The following is a 22,899-nucleotide window of genomic DNA, read 5'->3' as shown; positions in this document are numbered from 1 at the left end:
AAAGCACATTCATCGTTTGTGGGTGAAAGTTTTTGAGAAAAATCTCAAGTTAATGTATCAAACATTAAGAGCAGTATCCAAATAGCCTTCTAAATGAGACAGTATGAAGAATTTTCAAAGGAAAACAATCAAATTTTTGAAAGTAAATTACACCATCTTGCTGCTTTCCCAACACTTGTAATAGCTCTCTGTCTGTCTGTCTTTCTCTGTCTCTGTCTCCCTCTCCCTCTCCTTCGCTCACCTTTATTTGTCTTCCAGCAGAACCATAGTATACTATAAATATGTTAGTTTAACTCAGCCCTGGATTTTCTATAGCTCACTACTGGTTTTCTATAGTTCAGCATACATTAATCCTTAATGGAAAGTGTAGACTATTTGTTAATGCTTAGCTAAACTTCGGCATAATAATTGTCAGACCTGGTCCTTTGATATCTCTATAATCTATGTACCAAATTATACCTTGTAAAAGGAGCAAGAGAGATAAAGTAGGGAAATGTTTTGCCTTTTTAAGATTTAGTGTATAAAATCAGTAAGCTCAGAAATCAGAAGAGAACTTAAAGTGACATATTTTAATATAAGCTTTAAAGATTTTTTCCAGACAGCATAAAAATAGAAATGCTACCTATCTACTGGTGAAGACATAACAGACACGTAGTTAAGCTATAGCTGTGCAAAACACTGTCATTCTAGACATGTATTGTCTGTGATAAAAAAAAAAAATAGAAAAGCCACAAATTCTTAAAAATCTTCTACCAGTTAAGTGTATCAAAAATATTCCCAAGACTTCAGAAATGTTCATCGTACCTTCCTTATGTGTCAAAGGCAGTCTCATTCTCTTTGAAGTCCTGCTCAGTGTTTTCATGTTTCAATCATTTTACTTCTTCCTCTTTTGGTGGGATACATGGCGTGTATCTGAACTCAAAGGGAAGATCACATAAGCACAGTATCAGCACTGACAAATTTAGTTAGTCCACAGTGAAAACAGGATTTATGACTACAATTTAATTACAACATATCTAAAGGTTTTATAAGAGGAAAGGATTAGGTATTAAGTATATATTCTGCTTACTAAATAAATTAGGTATGCTACTTATATTTCCTTAAGTACTATATCCTGAATTATATTACAATTAGAAATTGATTTAAGGGTAGGCTTTTTCTGAAAATATAAGGATTTTATTTGAAATCATGAAATAGTCATTTTTTTTTTCTCTTAGATGAAATTCCCTCTTGGGACATATTTGAGTTTAATTTCTGCAACAGTACTTGCATTACAAGAATATACCATAAAACAAAATTCAACAAATGCAGAATTTATATATAAGACAAAAAATTGTAAATATGTGACAAAATTAAGTGTATAAGTGATAAACTTCAAAGAAGAAAGCTTACTCTATAAGGACAGGAACAAGAAATAAAATTAATTGGAAACTTACTATATTGAAAGCATTTTATACCATAACTTTTATTCATCAGAGCAATACCATGAGATAAGAGCTTCCATTTGTCTGTGACAGATGTGGAAATATGATTGAGACAATTCAAAGTCCTTGTTCACATCCACAGAGATAATAAGAGATAATTTGAGATAGTATTGAGATGATTTGCCACTAACACTCAAGCTTTTTTTTCACTTGTATTAGAATATGTTTGTAATACATAACGTTTATATTCATTCCAGGGAACTGGTACATATACATAATACATTTCAATTACAAACTTTTAATTACTATTGCAGTATGAAAGAAAATACATTTATCTGAAAAAAAAAAACGAAGAGTGGTGATAAAAGTAAAAGAAGAACAATGTCTCAAAATGCCAGGAAGGAGGACAAAAAATAAAATCAAGAACTCTCCTATATTGTACTCGCACATTGCCTCTTGAAGTCATAGTCTCCCCACAACAGGGAATGTGACTGGACGGATCAAGCACTCAGTCTCTCACAGGTCTGGAAATACCCTGTAACTGGTTATCTCTCGAAGTGGGTAAAATAGGCTTTAGGATTCAGTATGTAACCACATGAATGGATTGAGAGAGTAGTCAGTCCCCCAAAAGAGAATATTACTATTAACCAAAAAATTGAAGACAGCTGTATTAGAATGCAAATGATGTGTGCCTCTAATACTTGGATTCAGAGATTGTAGATTCCAGCTTTGGCTCAAATATTGATGAATTAATGACTCTTGGGATTGTCTGCTTTTTCCTCCTTGTCTTAGAACTTATTTAAAAAGAAAAATCATCCCTCCCTTAATCATTTCAAATAAAGTAATAGTTTTCAAAAAATGCAGCCATTCATGTAATTTAATATCATTCCAAAAAGATAAACCTTCATACTGCTTCTGGGGATATTTATCAGATAGGCCATTTCTGTGCAATGTTTTACTTTGATGAAGCAAAAAACAAGTACTTCAATAATTCCATTTTAAATACCAAACTTTAAATGTGCACTGTATATTATATATAATTATTTTAAATTAATTTATTATAGCAGGTATATAAAACCTTTGGCTAACGGGAATTTGCATATTTCTATAATGCAACAAATAAAAAATTTAGTACTTTATTCTTCTCTGATCAATTTCACATTTTGTTATTCCTTCTTTAATTCCTATATTTAGGTACTTGTTCATTCAAGATGCATGAAAAGTCTATCACAAAGAACTTAAATTAAATGAATTGGTCTGAGTTTATCAATAAACAGGCAGCCATCAGGCTCTGATGATTTAGTTTACCAAATCCTACAAGTAAGAATAAACTCAAATGTTTCCTCTTTTTTGAGTATTACAATGTATTCTACCATAAACACAACTTGTTTATAAGCAGTGACAATAAATTGATAAAATTTGTATTTGCTAGAATCATGGGCAATCTTTTCTGAATTTTTCCTACATGTTGCCTCACAAATCTATCAAAAACTGTCAGTTATTTATCACTCCTGTGAGCCAGATACTACTGAATGGTTCAGCCCATCTGTACCAACAGAAGGTTTAAACCATGTCTTAGACTTAAGATAGGAGAGAGAAGAATGTCTCCCAGGTACCTGAATTGGATAACAAAGTTTCCTCGATGTAATTTAAAAATCTCATTGAACAATCTCATTCTTTCCAATTCTTAGTCTAATTTAAAACAGTCATAAGAGAATAGTGGTTTTACAATATCTACTCAAAGTCATAGAGAAGACAAAAGCACTCCTTATCCAAGTAAAAAATATCTGAACTAAGAAAAAAAAAATAAGAGCAAAATTTCTTTTCTGTTTGCCTAATGCTAAATCCCCAAGATTGTGTTTCCTCAAGGAAATGTGTTCCAAATGTGTTCAAATTAATAACTTTCTGCTTATCTAGAAATAATCCACAGAAAGATAATCCTTTTTATTTCTTAGTAGTTCTAAGAAACCGTTTCTATTCAAGACCAATTCTCACATATATATTACCATATTAATAAACTATAGCAGGTTAGTTTAAATGTCACTAAGAAAACCATGAATATCTCAAATAATGGATAAAACACTGAAGTCAGTTTGGTTCAGATTTCCATGGAATCCATATTGAAATGGAAAAAAATTGTTATAAAATTCAGGAAGTTTTGCACTAATTTCTCTAATACAAGAATTAGATAAGCTAGTATGTATTATTTCATTTTAGAGTTATTTTTTCCTATGAATAGAAAAAAATTACAAAAATAATTTGAAAGCCAAAATGACTTTGGAATTAAAATAGAAGGCACCACTCACATCAGTTGAATATGGAAACTGTTGGCCTCATTTGATTGAGCAGAAACCATCCACACAGTTTGACCATCACTAAGGCAAATACCCCAGAACAGTGTAATTTCTGTTCCCAGGGCATTTCAATTCAGAATGTAGTTTTCAGAAGGTTATTTGAAGCAGTGATAAGACAGAAAAACTAGCCACTCAAGACAAGTTCTCCAAATGTCAGAGGGTAATGATCCTTTTTAAGCACGCTCCTTGGTGTACTTTGTTCCTGTCTGTCCAGCGGCAGTCTCACCATCCAAGCCATTTCTCTTGAGGGCAGGCCTGGGAGACACAAGAGAAGCCCTGCCTCCAGCCAGCATATAGGTGTGCAAGTGTCCATAAACACCTGGTATAAACTCAGATAGCTATTCTTAAAAGAAACCTTTTCAGAGTCTCAGACAGAATTAGATTCTATGCACTTCCCATTTGACTATTACCCTGTACTTTTCCTTCAAAATCGGGCAGAAATACAGCTAAATTATGATTTGTGATATTATTAAGCTACTGTTAATGATAACTTATCATAATCATATGGTAATACAATATTAAGTTACTATAGCTTGAGGGAAACAAACAAATAAACAGGATTAAAACACAGAAAAAGTCCAGTTAATATAATAAAATCTTAATTACATAAAGCAATTTGCTACAAAACTTCTAATGAAATAGAAAAAAAAGAGAAAAGGGGGAAAGAGAAACATATTCACCTGAGAAAACAATCAAATAAATGTAACTTAGATGAGGCTGCACCTGGAGTTCACACACTATGATCATGAGCAGCATCCCTTTCTGTCTTCTGTACTCTTTTTCCACTTTGTTTCCTTTCACTGGCCAGGCTTTATGGGTTACATGGTCATTGGTTATGTCCTGTGGAGAGTAGAATAAAATCTGCTTCTTCAACAATGCAACTAAAATAGAATTGAATGCTTTTGTCTATGCCTTAATTTGGCATACATGCCCACCCTGAAATCAATCAAATGTGGCAGGAATTTGTGAACAAGCCCATTTGCTTAAGCTAATCAAAGTTTATTCTCAGAGTCAAGTACAACTTCTTATTCCCCAAATTTTAAAACTAGAAAATAAAGGATACTATGGAAAAGGCAAAATTTAATGTGATATTACACAGACAAGAAACAAATGTCCACAAAGGTGATCAAGTAAGCTTACACTGGAAGCCCCAAAAAAGGTTTTCAGTTGGAAAAAAGCAAAAAATAGATTTAGTAGTGCAACTGGCATTAATGTGGAATAATTAAATATATAGGGAAATTTATAAAATAAAACAATACAATTTGATGATGAGATGATGAGAAATTATGAGATGATGTAAAATGAAAGAGTGCCCTTAGTTTTGTAGCTTCATTGAGGTAATAGGTGCTTCTAACATGCATTAAGATACAACATAGCGGAAAAGGGGCAAATTTTGGGACTCCTACAGTTGACTATTTTACACTCTGTAGCATAAAGCTTTCATATAGACAGAACTTTGAAAAAATATTTGAGGAATTGTTAATCACTCTTGAGATGGATTTAATGGAATACTATCTCCCAGAAAAAATATTTAAAATAGCACTGACTTACAGCACATTGCAAACAAACCGTGCCTAACCCTATTGTCTAATCTGTTGGAGAGCTCATCAAAACAAAGATAGGATACATTTTGACAGCCTTTTAGAAAAGTAGAAGCTGAAACTAAAGTAAGGTTGCTGAGTAACTTCTGTTAAACAAAGGAAGGAGAGATGTCTTTCCTATCTTATCTAAAAATCATATGATTGCAAGAGCATATCAGTTAGCTTTGCTGCAAAACAAATAATATGAAAACGTAAGAGTTTTAAATGACAATCAAATATTTATTTCATGATTCTTTCAAAATGCAATTTGAGCAAATTTTAACTGCTCAGGGTCTGTAAAGTAGACTTTAACAAGGTCATTAAGATCATCTGCCAAATAAAACGTACTCCCTAACACCATTGATAACCAAAACACTAGCTCAAGTTTATACACAGAGTATCACAGTTTCACCAGCTAGTATAGCTCCAAGAGAGATAAGAAAGTGAGGCCCAATATATAAGGTCTTTTCAACTTTCTACTTTATATTTACAAATGTTTCATTGGCCCAGTTAAGTCATAAGGCCAGGATAAAGTTAATGAGAAAGGAAAGTTTTGAAAAACATAGAAAGAAAAATGGATGAAGTTGGAACTGTTACAACAAGCAGTTCACTACAGTGAGCAACAACTTGACCCACACAAGTAGTAATCAAAAATAGCTTCTTACTTCTTATTTTGTTTATTTTCTGAAGTACCAGTCATTGAACCCAGCCATTGAGTATTGCAACACTGAGCTACATAATCACCTCTATTTTTCAATTTTCAGACTTGATCTCACCAAGTTGCCCAGACTGGACATAAATGTGTGATCCACTAGTCTGACCCTCCTAACTCGGTGGAACATGGCCACGTATCAGCATGCTCTGTCAGCTTCTTTCTCTTAAGCTGGAAGAAAAAAATTTACATAAAACTTTCAAAAATGCTTAGAATGGGAAAAAATTAGAAATGTATTTCTTATCCTTTCTAACAGGCCATTACTCTAAGGTTCACGTTCTTGAAAATTTAATTTTTACTGTTAACATGATAGCATTAGCCTTGACAGATAAAGTTATTCACAACTATATTGCCAGTTAACTAAATGAGAAATCTGTTTAACTAAAAAAAGGAACATAGAAATTCTAAGTGGTGTCAGTTACTTTAATACCTTAACTTCATCATTGCTATTCTCATTAATCTGCAATAACGTTTCAATCAATTCTCAACATTGAAACTTTAACCAAATACTCAGAATGTTCTCTTCAATTTGAAAGCCGTTATGCTAGTACTATTGTAATAAAAAACTGATAAAACCTGTATAAAACCTGTATCAATCCCTAAAAGATCACTGGACTTAAAAATCAACATATACAACCTTTGAAGAAAAAAAAGACCAGATTTACCACCTGAAATAGCAACAACAAAAATAACAACTGCAACAAAATATATTTAACACACGGGAAAAGAGTTTCCTGGTATCAGAAAATAGGCAGAAAATGAAAGTGATCCTTAAGAGAAATGTAGCCCTTACTTCCCACTTACTCATCAGAGAGAGTTTCTAGGTTAGCTGAAAGTTCTAATGGCAAGCATTCTAGGGCCAAAGGGGAAATAATTTAAAGAGTTCTTTCTGAGATGAAGATCCTCATATATCCTTTCTTCATATAGTTGTATTTATAGGCTAAAGAGTATGATACGCTTCTATTTATTTGTATATGTCATATGAAATATGGGTCAATTTTTATCTTACATATTTTCCATTGTCATTTGTTAAAAACACTTTTACCTTTTTAATTGTCTTTGCATCTTTGTCAAAGTTTTATAGTGTTTAACCAGATCTATCTTAATTATATTCCATTTCTCTTTGTGTTTGTTTACATTAATATGACAGCCTTATTACTGTAATATAACTCTTTAGTATACTTTATGTTCAAAGTCATTTTAGCTATTGTAGGTTGTTATCTTTCCATGTAAGTTTTAAAATTAATCTCTATGAGAAAGATTACTGGACTCCAGCTTCCTTTTATCTTCTTTGAAGTATGGATTTTAATTGTAACAATCATTTTAATGTTTTTATCTAATAATGTTATCATCCATGTAATTTATATACTTATTATCACTGATATTTTCCCTCCTCACTGAAATTTATATTTTGTTACTTCTTTTCATTCTTAATAGCTTTTTTCTGGAATGAAGACACTCTGGTTTTACCTTTTTGGATGCTGGATATTTTTGTCTTTCTATAACTATAACTGTATCTTTATCTTTGTTCAGGGATATAGATAAATTACTTAGAAAAAGTTTTTTTTTAATGACTTGTTCTTATTCCTTGCTAGACAGAATACTGAGACAATACCTTTCTGATTATCCTACTGAATTCCTCGTGTATGTATCTCAAGTTTTTTCTTGGAAAATACAAAGAACTCCAAGCTCTTATGTGGCTTCCAAGAACTGCTCCACGTTTTCCCATTTTCTCTCTCTCACACTTTGTCCTATGAATTCTAATCACCTTTAAGCCTTTTCCTTCTTGGCCCTAGAATACTTACCAGTGGTTCTTACAGATAAAATGTTTGTCCCTAGATAACTTGTAATTCTGGTCTTAAACTTATCCTCAAAATATGCCACAGAGTATCGTGTATATATAATTATTTTTGTGTTTTTCTCTTATATCTATAGTTTTTGGAAACACAAGACATAATTCTATATATAATATTTTATTTCTCATAGTGGTATTTCCATTTATAAACTATAGTAATTCTTGATCACTGTTTCACTGTATTTTAAACTCAGAAATAGGCTAATAAGGCACAAAATCCACAAATTACAGAAAAATCAAAAAATTCAAGTGCATGTTGTTAACGAGCTCTTTTAAATTTCAAAGACTTTGCTATAAAAATGAAGAAGCAACTCAAAATTTGTGAGAAATATTTACAAAATATAAATCCAACAAAGGACTTCTATTACTAACAAATATCTACCACTCAATAATAAAAAGTAAAATTGAGGATTACACGTCAAAGAAGGCAAATAAGTACATAAAAGTTACTGGAGAAATAAAAACTAAAAGCACTACGAGATAATAGAACATACCAAAAAGAAAGGCAAACATATGTGATCAATGCATATCACACGTTGGCAAGGATGCAGAACAAGTAGAATGGGCACATTCTGTTGGCGAGCATGCAGCACTGTGTGTGGAACACTGTGGAAAACGCTTTTTTAGAAAGCTAAATATTCCTACTAGCCATTCCATTGCTAGGTATATAACCCAATGTAATAAAAACATCACCTAAAGACTTGTAGATGAATTTCTTTAGGAGTATAGCAAAAGAGTGACAACAGTGTAAATGTCCAGCAGGTGAATGGCTGAAGATGATTAAAAAATGTTCATTTAGTTAAACATTACTCTGTGTTATAATGGAACAGGATATTAATATCTACAATAACAAGGATGTACTCAAAAGCATATTCTAGGGTTAAACAAATAGACCAGAAAAAGACATAGCATGGATTAGAATTTATTAAAATACCAGAAAATGAAAGTTAAGGAGGAAGACAGTAGAAGAGTCATGGGATGTGGACAGGTAGGGAAACGAAGGCATGATTCATAAGACACGGAAAATGCAGAATTTGATTAATAGTACTTTGAATGTAGTAATGATTTTACAGTTTCTACATATGACATAACTCATGAAATGTACATTAATATAGCTTATTATATATCGCTTATACTTCAAAAAAAGTCATAGGAGATAAAAATCTATTGAGCAGCTCTATTCTGAACCTAATATTCTATTTGAGTGGATATGTTACTTGTCATTTCTGTTGTTGTCATTAGTTTTTCTATTTAAAAAAGAAGAAGGTTGAGGTAAATGATTCCTAAAGTACTTTGGGGATAAAAGTTTAATCGTTTTATTTTGTATATTTAGTATCTTAGGCATAGGATATTGTACATTTGCAGTCTGCCCTATGCCTCCTCCCTTAATGATACTTTGTAGAAAGCTTTTATTCACAACTGCATGGAAGTTGGACTGGGTTGTGAGATTTGTTTTAATCAGTGAAATATGATTAGAAGTAAACCCCCACAACTTTCAAGAGGATGGTTCTGCTCTGTCCTTTCCCTCTTCCATGGATTCAATAAATCCATGATGGGAGCTGCTGTTTGAGCATCCAAGTTCCAGAATGAAGATGTGTATCAAAGTTTCCTTTCACTGAGGGCCCGCAATATGAGCAAAAACAATCTATTTCTAAAAGTGTCTAAGATTTGAGGGCCAGTATTAATCACTTGCCTCACTGCTCGAACACAATACCTGGCACTCACAACTTAAAGGAAAAAAGATTTGTTTTGGCTGTTTTAATTTATACTCCACAAGTTCTAAAGAAGAACCAGCATGACAGAAGGACATAGAAAAGATAAAGCTCCTCACATCATGGAAATCAGGAAGTAGAGAGCTATGCGAAGCATAGAGAAAGAAAAATCCTCTGGGTCAAGCCCCAATAATCTATCTCTTCTGACTAGGCCCACCTCCCTACATCACATTTAACTTTAGTGCTGCCATTATTTAATCCCTTGCTAAGATCTCATCTGAGTGCATGAGGCTCTGAGGGACACCCTGACATAAATCATAACGTGGGTCTTTGTTGATGGTGGCACATCTTAATTCAAGATGACTGATACAGAAATTGTTATTTAAAAATGAAATGAGGGGGCTGGGGATTCAGCTCAGCAGCATAAGCACCTGCCTTGCCAGCAGGCAGTCATGAGTTCGATCCCCAGTACCAGTAAAAAGGCAAAAGACAAAAAAAAAAAAAAAAAAAAAAAAATAGTTCATGCTAAAAATGAAATGAGTCCATGATCTATCAGTTAACATATGTTGTACTGGCTTCAGTGTCCCTTGTCAAGGAAAATACCAAGAGGCTGGAAAGATGGGGACACAGGTTATATGAATGTGAAAATATTTGGTAAAACTATCACCTGTAAAGCACTGGTACAAGTCTATTATGCAGTAAGCTTGGAGCGTTAAGCAAAGAACCTGAAAAATCATGTTATCCAGAATTAGTTAGAGGCATGGTGTATTTCCTCCTATTGAGATGTTGGAACTTAGTACAAACTGTTCATTTCATAGGAAAACAATTGGTCAGGGGAAAAACTTCAACTTTCTTTGAAGTGACATATAAAGGGAATATAGAATGTTAAAAAAATTCCAAGTTTATTATAGGTTTTTAAATATGGACTGGCTCAGTTCTAAGAAATAAATTGTAAATGAAGACTTTTGGGCACCAAAATGTGGTTGGCATTCAGCCTCTAAGCCATAGAAATGAACCATATGACTGCAAACTCCCATTCTTTGTATTTCTATCAGAGCTTACATCTCATTATTAGCATACTTTTATTACAAAAAATAAACTTTAAATGATCCTGCTCTCTGTGCCCAACACGGGTACTAGGTGTCTAATACACATTTGGTGGACAATTGGCTGATCTCTTCACAAGACGATAACTTGCAATAATGTATGTTCCCAAATGAAAGCTTTCTTCACAGGGTGTGCCTGGCTTCTTGCACTGCCACAACTATTCTTATTTTTTTTTATTTTAAACAGAAAGATGTAAGAAATAATGACAAAATATAATTTTGAAAAAGACTAGTAGGAAAATAGCAATACTCAACATGTCGCATATTATTATTCATAGTAGCTGTTCAAAGAACAAGATCTAGACATGATACATTGTCCAGACAATAACTTGCACAAAACTTTCCCCTAAGTGAACCAACAGAAGCCAGATGTGTAACCAACTGTCTTGTGTTTATACATACTTTTTCCTTTTCCCATTCTTCTTTTCACCTTTCTCCCATTACAGCCTTTTTCTCTGCAAAGTTTCTTCCTTATTCACAATGTCTATTGTACATTTTGGATCTTGTTTACTGTTTCAGATCCTCACCTCAGTGGACAATATGATTTTTACACAGGTAAAAATACTTACCTGTGTAAAAATCATATTGGTTTATTTCAATTAAAGTATGTCTTGTGGGCATCCATTTACTAATTAAAGTCTTAAGTTTATCTTTCTTAAGGCTGAGTAATATCCCATTATATTAGTAGTATCTCCACATCTTTTTTATTCCTTGGTTGGTGGGCACTTAGGTTACTTTTAATATCTAGCTATTACAAATTATGAAGCTGTAAACATGGACGCATATATATCACTAAGGTATGTTTTTTATTCTTCTGGAAAGATATCCAGAAGAGGAATAGATGGACCTCTAATCCAAGTTTTTTTTGAGGAATGTCCACACTGATTTCCACAGTGGTTGTATCAGTTCACCGTTCTACCAACAGTGGAGAAGTATCCTTTTTCCCACAGTCCTGCCAACATTCGTTATTGGTTATTTTCTTGTTATACTCATTCTTCCTGGAATGAAAAGCAATCTCAGTGTTGTTTTAATTTGCATCTCTCAAATGACCAGTGATGTTGAACATTTTCTCACATGTTTAATTGCCATTTGTATTTCTTCATCTGAGATGCCCATGTTTGGATTAGGCCTCTGGATTTTGGGGTTCTTACTTTTTTACTTCTTTAGGTTTTCTAGATATAAGTCCTTTGTCTGAGGGACAACAGCCTATAATTTTTCCCACTCTGTGGAATATCATTTCACTCTATTGGTGATTTCTTTTTATTGTGCAAAAGCTTTTTAATAAGGTGAGATCCCATTTGTTGGTTCTTTGTTGTATTTCCCTTGTAGTTTGAGTTTTGTTCATGAAGTCACTGTCTACACTTCTATCTTCAAGATTTTAACTTCTTTTCTCTTCCAAGTATATTAGTGTTTCTCTTTTAATAGTTCTTTGATCCATTTTGACTTTAGTTTAGTGCACAATGATAGGCATGAGTCACATTCCTTTCTTCTGGTTCTGACAGTTTATCCTCATTTCATTCAGTCTGTTGTATATATCTTCAATGGTGTTTTTAATCTCCTGGATTTCTGTTGGGTCTGTTTCATTGATTCTATTCCTTGTTTATATTCATGGTTTAAATTCATGGTTTTCCTCAGTTTCCTAATTTCCTCGATTTTTAACTGTGTCTGCTTTAATTTCTTTCATTTTGATTGTCTTGTCTCTTTATACCTTAGATGTTCTTTACTATAGCCTCTATCATTTGGTTTTTCATTTCCACTACTATCATTTCAGAGAGTTCCAGTGGTTGGTTTCTAAGTTTCTGTCCTTGTGCTCTGGACTTGTTCTGCATGAACTGGATGTTTTTGGTTGCATCTTGCTTCTTCCTCTTGTCACTTTTTGTTTCATATTTTATTTTGTTTTCTGTCTTGTGGCCTGTAGACTTCTTATGTTAGATAGCTTTATCCTTGGTGTCGAATGTTTCTTAGGTGATGTTTCTTCTTTAAAGATAATGTGCATATAGAGATGTTTCTTGGTTTTCCTGTCTATTCCAAAAGTGGACCTTCCCAGTATGCTAAGACTGTGGAGTTGTTATCTTTTTTACTTAAAGCCCATTCCTTTGGTACTGGACTATAGTGATGATTATGGATGCTTGCAACTTCAGTGTTGTCGTAGAGAGGAGAAAAAATGCCATAACAAGTATGGCATCCTGGTTAGAGTAGGACACAATAATAAAATTAAACTCAAGCACAGCCTGGCTATTGACAAGCTGTGGTAATTAATACCCTGATATTTTTGACAATAGGAACAAGCTATATAGCTATATAATATAATCCAATTTATATGAGGAACTTGTATGTAACATGTTCCCACTTGCTAGAGTGATATTACCCTGTTGTTGGGGAATTTAAGATGGGTAGGAGGTAGAATGGAAAAGTGGAGAGGGTAAAATATTGTAAGAGCAAATTTGGCAGTCAAAGGCTGATCATCCATGTTTTGGGCAATTGTAGGATACAAGAGGGAGGGATTGGAAAATAAAGCCTAAGAGTATTGACGTGAACCAGAAAGGGAAGAGACAATATTTATCCACATGAAAGTCTTTAAAAGTAAGCAAGATAGTTGATTTAAGAATGGGAGAGAATGAGTAGAATAATACAAATGGAAAGCGATTTACTTTATGAACAAGAGGACAAAGAAAGTAGAAAAGAGAAAGAAAAAAAGGAAACAAAAATAAATACATACATAAAAAACAAACATGCAAAAAGAAAAACAAAGCAGAGAAAGCAGTATGAAGAGAAAAGAAAAAGGGAAACAACAGAAGCAACATTAACCAAATAAAACAAAAATAAACAGCAAATAAAAACACTAACCCAGTATACTACCAAGAAGAAAACCCATCAGACAGAAAAAAATAAAAGTAATGACAGTAGTGTCTATAGTTCTGTAGTGGGTCCAAGTCTGATCCCAGAATGTGTACTCTAGCCGAGATTGCAGGTGGATTCGTGCTGGTGTTAGGTCTGATCTTCATCTCTGGATTTGGGTAATAGGATTAGCTTTCTGTGGCTGGAGTTATCCCCAGCCATTTAAAAAAGAAAAGAGAAAGGAGATAACAAGAAAGAGAGGAAAAAAAGAGAAAAAGAGTTGGCACTGCTCACCTACTTCTATGCCATGTCTTTTTCCTTAAGCACAAAGCTGGGTCACCAGTTACCACCTGCTGGATTCTATTGTTACTGTTGCTTCAGACCTCCCCACTTCACTAATCCCACCTGTCCATCGTGTGCTCTCTAACCTGAGTCCTACTGTGTGTCACTGGCTTTCCCACTGGACTCCAGTTCTTGAGTCTCATTAATAGAGGGAGGCAGAGCCTGATTTGGACTCCCTTCTTACCACTCTCCACTATTCTGGGTCAATCTGTGCAGCTATACTTATATTAAGTGCTTCTAACAATGTTACAGTTAATAGGCTCCTAAGTGGATTCTTCAGAATACTTATTTTTGTGAAATGCTAACGTAGTAAGTAACAATGCATTTCTAGTGAAATTAGTTTAGAAAGCACTTATTTAGACAAAACATGTTTTTTAGTGTAGTACTTTTCAAGGATTTTAAAATATCAGTGAGACTTCAAAAGATGGCCATGATATGACATACTGGACAAATTTATTATGAAATACTTTCAAAATGCTACAGAGCATTGCTTTCTTTGTGGAGAATCTAGCAAATTTCATACTATATTGAAAAGAGATAGCCCTTGATAGTGTATCAGAACTTGCCTCTCCTCCCCTCTCTGCCCTTACCTCTCCTCTTCTACTTTATTTTATTATGATCTTGAGGGTGCAGCCACGGACCTTTGCCCTGTGCTACCTCTTCAGTCCTCTTCCTTTTTTTTACATAGGGTCTTTTTTAAATTGCTAAATTGCCCACATTGGGCTTAAACTTGCAATTTTAATGTCTCAGGCTTTCAGAGCACTGGGTTTGCATAACCAGCTACATCCAATCTTTTTTGTATATAATTTTATATCATGAAGATTCAAATAATCGATACATCCCTCGTTCGTTCATTGTGCCATGTTAATAGCTCAATTACAGCACACTTTCCAGTGGAGAATGTGCCTTTTGTTGTCCTCAGTGCAGCAATGTGTGGCCCTGATTCAATGGGAAAGAAGCCAGTCGTATCTCATTGCTGGCCTGGTGCCTGGCACACCAACTGAAAGCTACGTATGAGCAGGTTGCCACTTAAAAACAGGAAGAGTTCTAAACAAAACATTGAAACATTACTCATCTTTTTTTATTCTTTTCTGTCCTTTTTTGTTATTTATTCAACACCTTCAAATTGTATTTCAGGACATTGTTCATTTATTATTTCTTAACTTGATCATCTCAATCTTCTCCAGAGAAGCTCTGTCCTTTCAACTCTTCCTGCCTCTGTTGTGGCTACTACTTAGTCACAAATGCCCCATCTCTCTCTCTGAATATGCAGTTCAAATGTTCACTTGCCTTTGATTTCCTATTTTGGTGTATGTTCTTTTCCTTGGGATTACCTATTGCAATTTATTTAACCTACTTTTTAAAATGAAGTACATGGTTTGACACAGTATATACATGCAAACATGATGCATTTGTACCTCTTCTATCTGGCTATAAACTCCTCAAGTACATGTAGCATAATTTGCTCATTTTGGGGATTTCCTACACACACACTTTTATTACCTTGAGTATGTTCCAGAAGACACTGGTGTACAGGAAACTTTCAATAAAAACCTGATGCACATTTCCAATACTGAAGGGCTCTATCTTTGCCAAACACATAGTAAAACGTATAGTTAGACCTCTATTACTTCCCCAGAACCAACAATTGGGAACAAATTTATTAATAATCAATGTAGTTTTTCTAGTACTAATAGAAAAGATTCACATGACATATTCCACAACTCCTTGTAAATGTTTCTATTGTGCACAACCCTTCTGTTCCATATCTGTAAATGTGTTACCTCTGAGGACTCCTGATGGTTCTCTTTTACAGCCAGGCACCTTAGTCCACTCTTTTCCTCTCCTAGATCTTCCTCCCATGCCTTGAATTCTTTTATTTCCTGTTTATGCAGGACAAGTTCTCTTTTTATCTTTTAAGACAACTTCCCCTCAAACATTTGAGTGCACCAAAACTTCTCTTTGAAACTCTTCTTCCATTCCCTGTTAAATGTCTGCTACAATTATTCCATCAAGAGCGACTTTCATCAAGAGTCCAAATGACTACTAAACAGGTAATCTTTGGTCTGTTTTCTGCAAAACATTTGACTTTAGTCAATCCCTCCTAATCTAGCTTCTTCACTCACCTTTCCAATGTATTTTTGTGGGTTTTTATCCCACACAATTCTCTGCTTTCTTTCAGTCTTCTTTGGGACTTATACATCTACTTCCTGATATGTAATGTTGCAGCCTGTAGGAATCAGTTGTTTTGTAGTTTCTGTTTACTGTTTGTACATATTTTTCATTAGTGACCTCATTCGGGCACACAGGCGATTCCTCATATGTATGCTAATTATTCCTAAATGTATAATTCAGCACAAACTTTTCTCTAAACTCCAAATTTCCTATCCAAGTTCCAATTCAACATTTTCCCTTGACTACTAAACAGATTTCTGTATCTAATACACCCTGTCTCACTCGATAGGCCTTCCTACCTCAACTGTGGTCAAAGATATTCTTCTGAATCACAGACAAATTGTAGGGACTCTAAGAAGTCACTCCTATTTTTAATTTTTTTTTGTATTTTACTTATTAGGACATGCACAAGAGTCAAGCTATTTAAATTTTTCTCTTTTTTAAAAATTTTGTTTAAAGAGAAAAAACAAAACAGAAAAATTGTAGAAATAATACATAATTTCAAAAAAATCACTAGTTGATAAATTACATATTGTCTTCTTAGAAATAGTTGTTCAAGTTACAAAAGTAAAAGTATACAAAGTTGACATTCAAACATCGAGACTACAAACACGTCTGTTGAATGATCCAACAAAAATTTAGTAATATGGTTATTAATCTTACACACTTAACTATACATGCAGTTATATCCTTTAGAGCACTTTCTTTTCCTCTCTATTTTACAACAGCAATTACGCATTTTTGGTTTCATTACTCCTACATTTCTTATTAATTTTTACACTAGAGACACAATGTGATATTTATAAACATGATTCTTACTTATTTCACTAATGAGGATAGTCTCAAGTTGTCTCCATTTGCCTATGAAGGCCTCAAGGTCATCATTTTTGATAGCTGAGCAATCTCCCATTGTATAAAAATACTACATCTTTTTCATCTGCTCTGCAGTTGATAGGCATCTTGGTTGTTTAGAAGATTTAGCTATCACAAATTGTGTTGCAAGAACATGGGTTCACATATATCACTGTGATATGGCCGTTTCAAGTTATTCGGAAAATTCCCAGAAGGAGAATAGCTGGATTGAATGGAACTTCCAATGCCAGTATTCTGAGAATTCTCCAAGCTCATTTCCATAGTGGCTCCACCAATCTACTCTCCCATCCACAGTGGAGCAGAGCATCTTTTTCCCTGCAGCCTCACCAGCATTTGTTATCAGTTGATTTCATGATGGCAGCCATTGTTCCCAGGGTAAGATGAATTCTCAAAGCTGTTTTAATTTGCATTTCTCAAATGACCAGTGATGGTGAATATTTCTTCATGTATTTATTTGCCATTTGTATATCTTCATCTGAAAACTGTGTTCATTTCAGATGCTCATTTTTGGGGAGGGTCTTTGAATTTAGAAGGTTTGATGTTTTTCAATTCTTTACATGTCCTGTATAGAAGTCCTTTGTCTGAGGGGTTGCTGGCTAGAATTCTTTCCCATTCAGTGGGTTTTCTTTTCACTCTGTTGGTGATTTACTTTGAAGTGCAGAAACTTTTCAATAATATGACATCCCAGTTATTGATTCTTTGAAGTGTTTCCCACGAAGTTAGCATTTTGTTCATGAATTCTCTGCCTACCCCTATCCAAGACTTCTACCTACCTTGTCCTCCAGTATATTTAGTGTTTCTGTTTTAATAGTTAGGCCTTTCATTCATTTAGATTTTAGTTTTGTGCATGGCACAAATCTAGTTTCAGTCTTCGGCATGTTGAAAGCCAATTTTTCCAACACCATTTATTAAAGAGGCTATCTCTAGTGAACATGTTTAGCCCCTTGTCCAATATCAGGTGGCTGACTGTCTTTGTAATTGTGCTTGCATCTTCTAATCTATTCCATAGATCCTCAGGTCTATTTCTTTGCCAGTACCATGCGGATTTTATCACTGTGGCTTTGTAGTATAGTTTCAAGTCAAGAATTGAGATCTCTCCTGCCTTGCTTTTGTTGCTCAGAATTGCCTTTACTATTCTAGGTTTCTTCTGTTTCCAAATGAATTTTAGGAGTGTTTTCTCTAGATCTGTAAAGTATGTTCATGATATTCTGACTAAGATTGCTTTAAATCTATATAACAGTTTTGGGAGTACACCAAAGAAGTATGCTCTTCCTAGCCAAGGACAAGGAATATCCTTCCATTTTCTAATATTCTGTTCAATCTCCTTTTTAGCATAGCATAATTTTTAGCATATAAGTTTTTTACACTCTTAGGTCAATTCCTAAGTATTTCATTTTTTTAGATGCTATTTTGAGGGGCGATATTTCCATAATTTCTTTCTGGGTGAGTTTTTTGTTTGCATACATTAATGCTATTGATTTTTGAGTGTAGATTTTGTATACACCTATATTGCTGAATTTGTTAATTAGCTCTAGTATTCTTTTAATGGAGTTTTTTTGGGTCTTCTATATAGAGTATCATGTCATCTGCAAATAGTGATAATTTGACTTCTTCCTTTCATATCTTCATTCCTTTTATTTTTCTCTCTTGTCTCATTGCCCTGGCTAGTGTTGCCAGAAATATATTGAATAGGAGTGGTGAATATATCCTTGCCTTGTTCTTGATTTTAGTATGAAAACTTTGTTTTTGTCTGTTTAATATAATGTTGACTGTTGATTTGTCATAGATGGCTTTTATGAGATTGAGGTAGACACCATGTAGTCTGAGATTCTGAAGGGTTTTTATCATGAACATGTGTTGACTGTACCAAAAGCTATTTCCTTATCTATTGAGATGACCATGTGGTTTTTGCTTTGGGCTCTGTTGATATAGTATAGTATATTTATTGATTTGCATATGTTAAACCATCCATGCATTCCTGGAATGAGTCCCACTTTGTCATGATGTATAATCTTCTTAATGACTTGCTTCATTCTATTTGCCAGTATTTTATTGAGAATGTTTGCATCAATGTTCATTAGTGAGACTGGCCTATAGTTCTCTATTTTGGTTGGGTCTTTATCTGGTTTTGGCATCAGAGTAATACTTACCTCCAGGAATTATTTAGGGAAGATTGTTTTCTTTTCAATTTTATTGAAGAGTTTAAGGAGTATTGACATCAAATCTTCTCTAAATTTCTTGTAGAACTGAGCTGTGAACCCATCAGAATGTGACTTTTGTTGCTAAGTTTTAAATTATGTTTTCAATTTCAATAGCTGATATTGGGTTATTCAAAATTGCTATATCTTCATGGTTGAGCTTTGGGAATTCATATGTTTCAAGAAATCTGTCCATATCCTCTGTGTTTTCCAATCTATGTGAGTAGAGATTTTCAAAGTAAGTATTCATGATCTTTTGAATTTCCATGGGATCTGTAGTAATTTCCCCGTTTTCAGTCCTTATTGCATTAATTTGAGTTTTTTATTCTTTTTTCTTGATAAGGTTAGCTAGAGATTTGTCAATTTTGTTTATTCTCTCAAAAAAACCAGCTTTTTGATTCATTAATTCTTTGGGGTTTTTTTAGTTTCAATTGCCTTAATTTCTGCTCTAATCTCTTCTATGAGCTTTTAGTTGAACTTTTCTTTTTATAGTAGCTTGAGATGAAGCATTAGGTTGCCTACATATGCTCATTTGGTTTTCTTGGTATGACATTTCTTTGCTATATATTTCCCTTTTAAGACTACTTTCATTGCATCCCACAGGTTACAGTATGTTGTTTCTGCATTTTCATTGAATTGTAGGTATTGCTTTATTTCTTCTTTAAGTTCCTCTGTAGCCCACTGGTTGTTCAGAAGTTTGCTATTTAGTTTTCATGTTATGCAGGTTTTGCAATTTCTTTTGCCATTAGTTTCCTATTTCAGTGTTCTGTTGTCAGATATTATACGTGGGATAATTTCAATATCTTTGCACTTACTTAAAAATGTTTTGTGGAATAACATATGGTCTATTTTGGAGTATGTCTTATGCACAGCTGAGAAGAATCTGTATTCTGATGTGATTGAGTGGAATATTCTGTAACCATCTACTAAGTCCAGTTGGTCATAGGTATGATTCAACTCTATTAATTTTTGCTGACTTTTTGTCTAGTTGATCTATCTCTTTGTGACGGGAAGCTATTAAGGACCCTGATATAATTGTGTTCTTGTGCATTTGGTTTTTCATGTCCATTAGTTATAGTTATATAGTTGGGTGCTCCAGTATTTGGTGCATATATTTATAATTGTTAGTTCTTCCTCTTGAGTTTTTCCACTAATGACTATGTAGTGACCTTCTTTATCTCTTTGAATCATTTTAGGTTTGAAGTTCACATTTTTTTCCAAATAGAATAGTTTCTCCTGCTTTTTCTGGGTTCCTGTCACATGGAATACTGTTTTCCATCCTTTAGTTTTTAATCTATGAGTTTTCTTTTGGGTCAGATCTTTCTTGTATACAGCATATCATGAGATCATGTTTCTTGATCCATTCTGTCAGCCTATTTCTTTTGATAGGTGAATTGAGACCATTTACATTTATGAATATAACTGATATGTACTGTCTTGACTCTGCCATGCTATGTTCAATTTGTTTGCTTTTTGCTTTTCCCCCTTGTTTAATTGTTTGTCCTACCTGGTGATTTCTTGCTGCTGTTGTTCTGGGGGTTGTGGTCATTTATATCTCTGTCTAGTATGTCTTTCAATATTCTTTCTAGGTTTTGTTTGGTGGACATGAATTTCTTCAGTTGTTCTTTGTCATGGAAGTATCTTGTTTCTCCTGAATTTGAATGGAAGTTTTTCTGGGTACATCAGTCTGGGTTAAAAGTTGTCTTTCAAGGCTTGAAATCCCTCACTCCTAGCTCATTTTGACTTGAGGGTCTGTGCTGAAAAGTCTGTTGTGATCCTAATGGGCTTTCTTGGTTGGTCTTTTTTTTTTTTTTTTTTTTTTTTTTTTTGTACAGCTTTTAGAATTCTGTTTTTATGCTGTATGTCTGAGATCATCATTATTATATGTCTTGATGTAGATTCATGTTGGTTGTGACTGTTTGGCATTCTATATGCCTCATTTCTCTGCATATCAGATTTTCCTCCATGTTTGGGAATTTTTTTGCTATTATTTCTGTGAATATTTTAGTTACATCATTTCCAGTGACTCCTGCATCTTCACTGATGTCTGTTAATCTTACATTGTTACTCTTCGCATCAACTTGAAGCAGCTGGATTGTCATTTATTGCTGCTTTGATATTTTTAAAAGTTTTATCCTTTCATGTTCGCTAATTGCGATCCTGTTCTCAAGATCCGAAATCCTATCCTCAGCTTCATTCAAATAGTTTTGCCAATTTTGAAGAGAATTTTTCGTTTCTTGGATGTCTCTTTGAGTTTGTTTCATGAATTCTGCTTGTTTTCTATATTATTCATTCCAAGTTTCAATCAGTTTCCCATGCTTCTATACTTTTTTATCTATTTCTTCCTTAGCTGTATTCAGCAACTCCTTTACTAAGGTTATTTTTCTCTTTACCTGTAGAGTACTTCTAACTTGATTTACTCTATAGCCTCATGGATTTGTTTTTATTTTACTTGCTATCTTTTCAGACATTTCCAGTATGTTACTTCTGAAGTCCTTTATTTCAATGTCTCCTATACTTCCTCCTGGTGGAGTAGATGTTTGAGATTGCATTTTATTTTTTCACTTTGCTATTTTTCCCTTTCAAGTTAGTATTTGGTCCTTCAATCCCACTAGTGTCAACTGTTGATAGTGTGGATCTTGGGATCCTAGTGTAAGGTTGATGTTTGTCCTATTGCTGGGTCCCACAGTGAAGAAGTGGGCCAGTCTCCTGACTTCCCACTGCACGGCCGGTTGGGTTAGTCCTATATTCTTTCTGGGCTGACAAACCTAGGAGTATTGATGTAAGTCAGCTTTTAGTTCATGCTGTTCCTTTATTTTCAGGTTATTCCATGTCACCAAATCTCCCTGTCTACAGGGTTTATGTCAGTTGAGGCCCTACTGTATCCCTATTGTGTGCCTGTGTATCTCATAAGCCCTTTTCATTTTCTCCAAGTTGGTATAGTCCTTATTGGCACACTTCTCACCCTGCCTGATGTTTTCTGTGTGCAGGAAGGAGTCACCTACACTCTTGTCAGACTCACCAAGGTCTTACAGTTAGTTGGGGGAGCTTTAATATTAGCCCTATTTACTCCCAGTACACCTCTATTTTAGAGGCATACTCACTACACTGACTGGAGCCTGCTAAGATCTTGTTTGGGTGTGGCCATTACTGAATCTACCATCAAGCTAGCACTGTTAATCTGCTATAGTCTGAGGTTCTGAGAGAAAGGTTGGGAGCTGAAGATCAACAGCAGTATTAGGTCCAGGAGATAGGGAGTGTCCCCAAGGGGCCAGCAGATGTCCTGGGTCTGGGCATCTTCTTGGGCGTGGGCCAAGGTCCCAGGGCAGAATGACGTTCCTCAGTGTCAGCTAGAGTCGTGAAAGAAGCATGCAGCCACACGGGCCAAGGTCTGAGGACAGCGCATGTTCCCCAGGGCAGATGCCAGTTACACAGGAAGGGCACGGCAGCACGGGCCGAGGTCCCAGGGCAGCATGGCATTCCTCAGTGCTGCCTGGAGACATTCAAGAAGTGTACAGCTGCACGGTCACGGTTCCACCTTCTCTCTTCTTGTCTTTTGCTTTTGGATACTGAAGAAGAATTTCCTCCTATATGTTCTTGAAGGGTTTTTTTGGGGGGGGTTGTTGTTTTTTTGTTTTTTTGTTGTTGTTGTTGTTCTTTTGAAATACGCTGTGAATTCCTTGTTGAGTTTTTCCTTGGCTCGTTAGAAAAGCAAGAGCAGAAAGAGAAA

The sequence above is a fragment of the Cavia porcellus genome, unplaced genomic scaffold, assembly GCF_034190915.1.
Source record: "Cavia porcellus strain 051 isolate PalLab524CR breed Dunkin Hartley unplaced genomic scaffold, mCavPor4.1 scaffold_9, whole genome shotgun sequence".
Classification (NCBI taxonomy): Eukaryota; Metazoa; Chordata; class Mammalia; order Rodentia; family Caviidae; genus Cavia; species Cavia porcellus.
Note: the sequence above shows the minus strand (reverse complement) of the source record.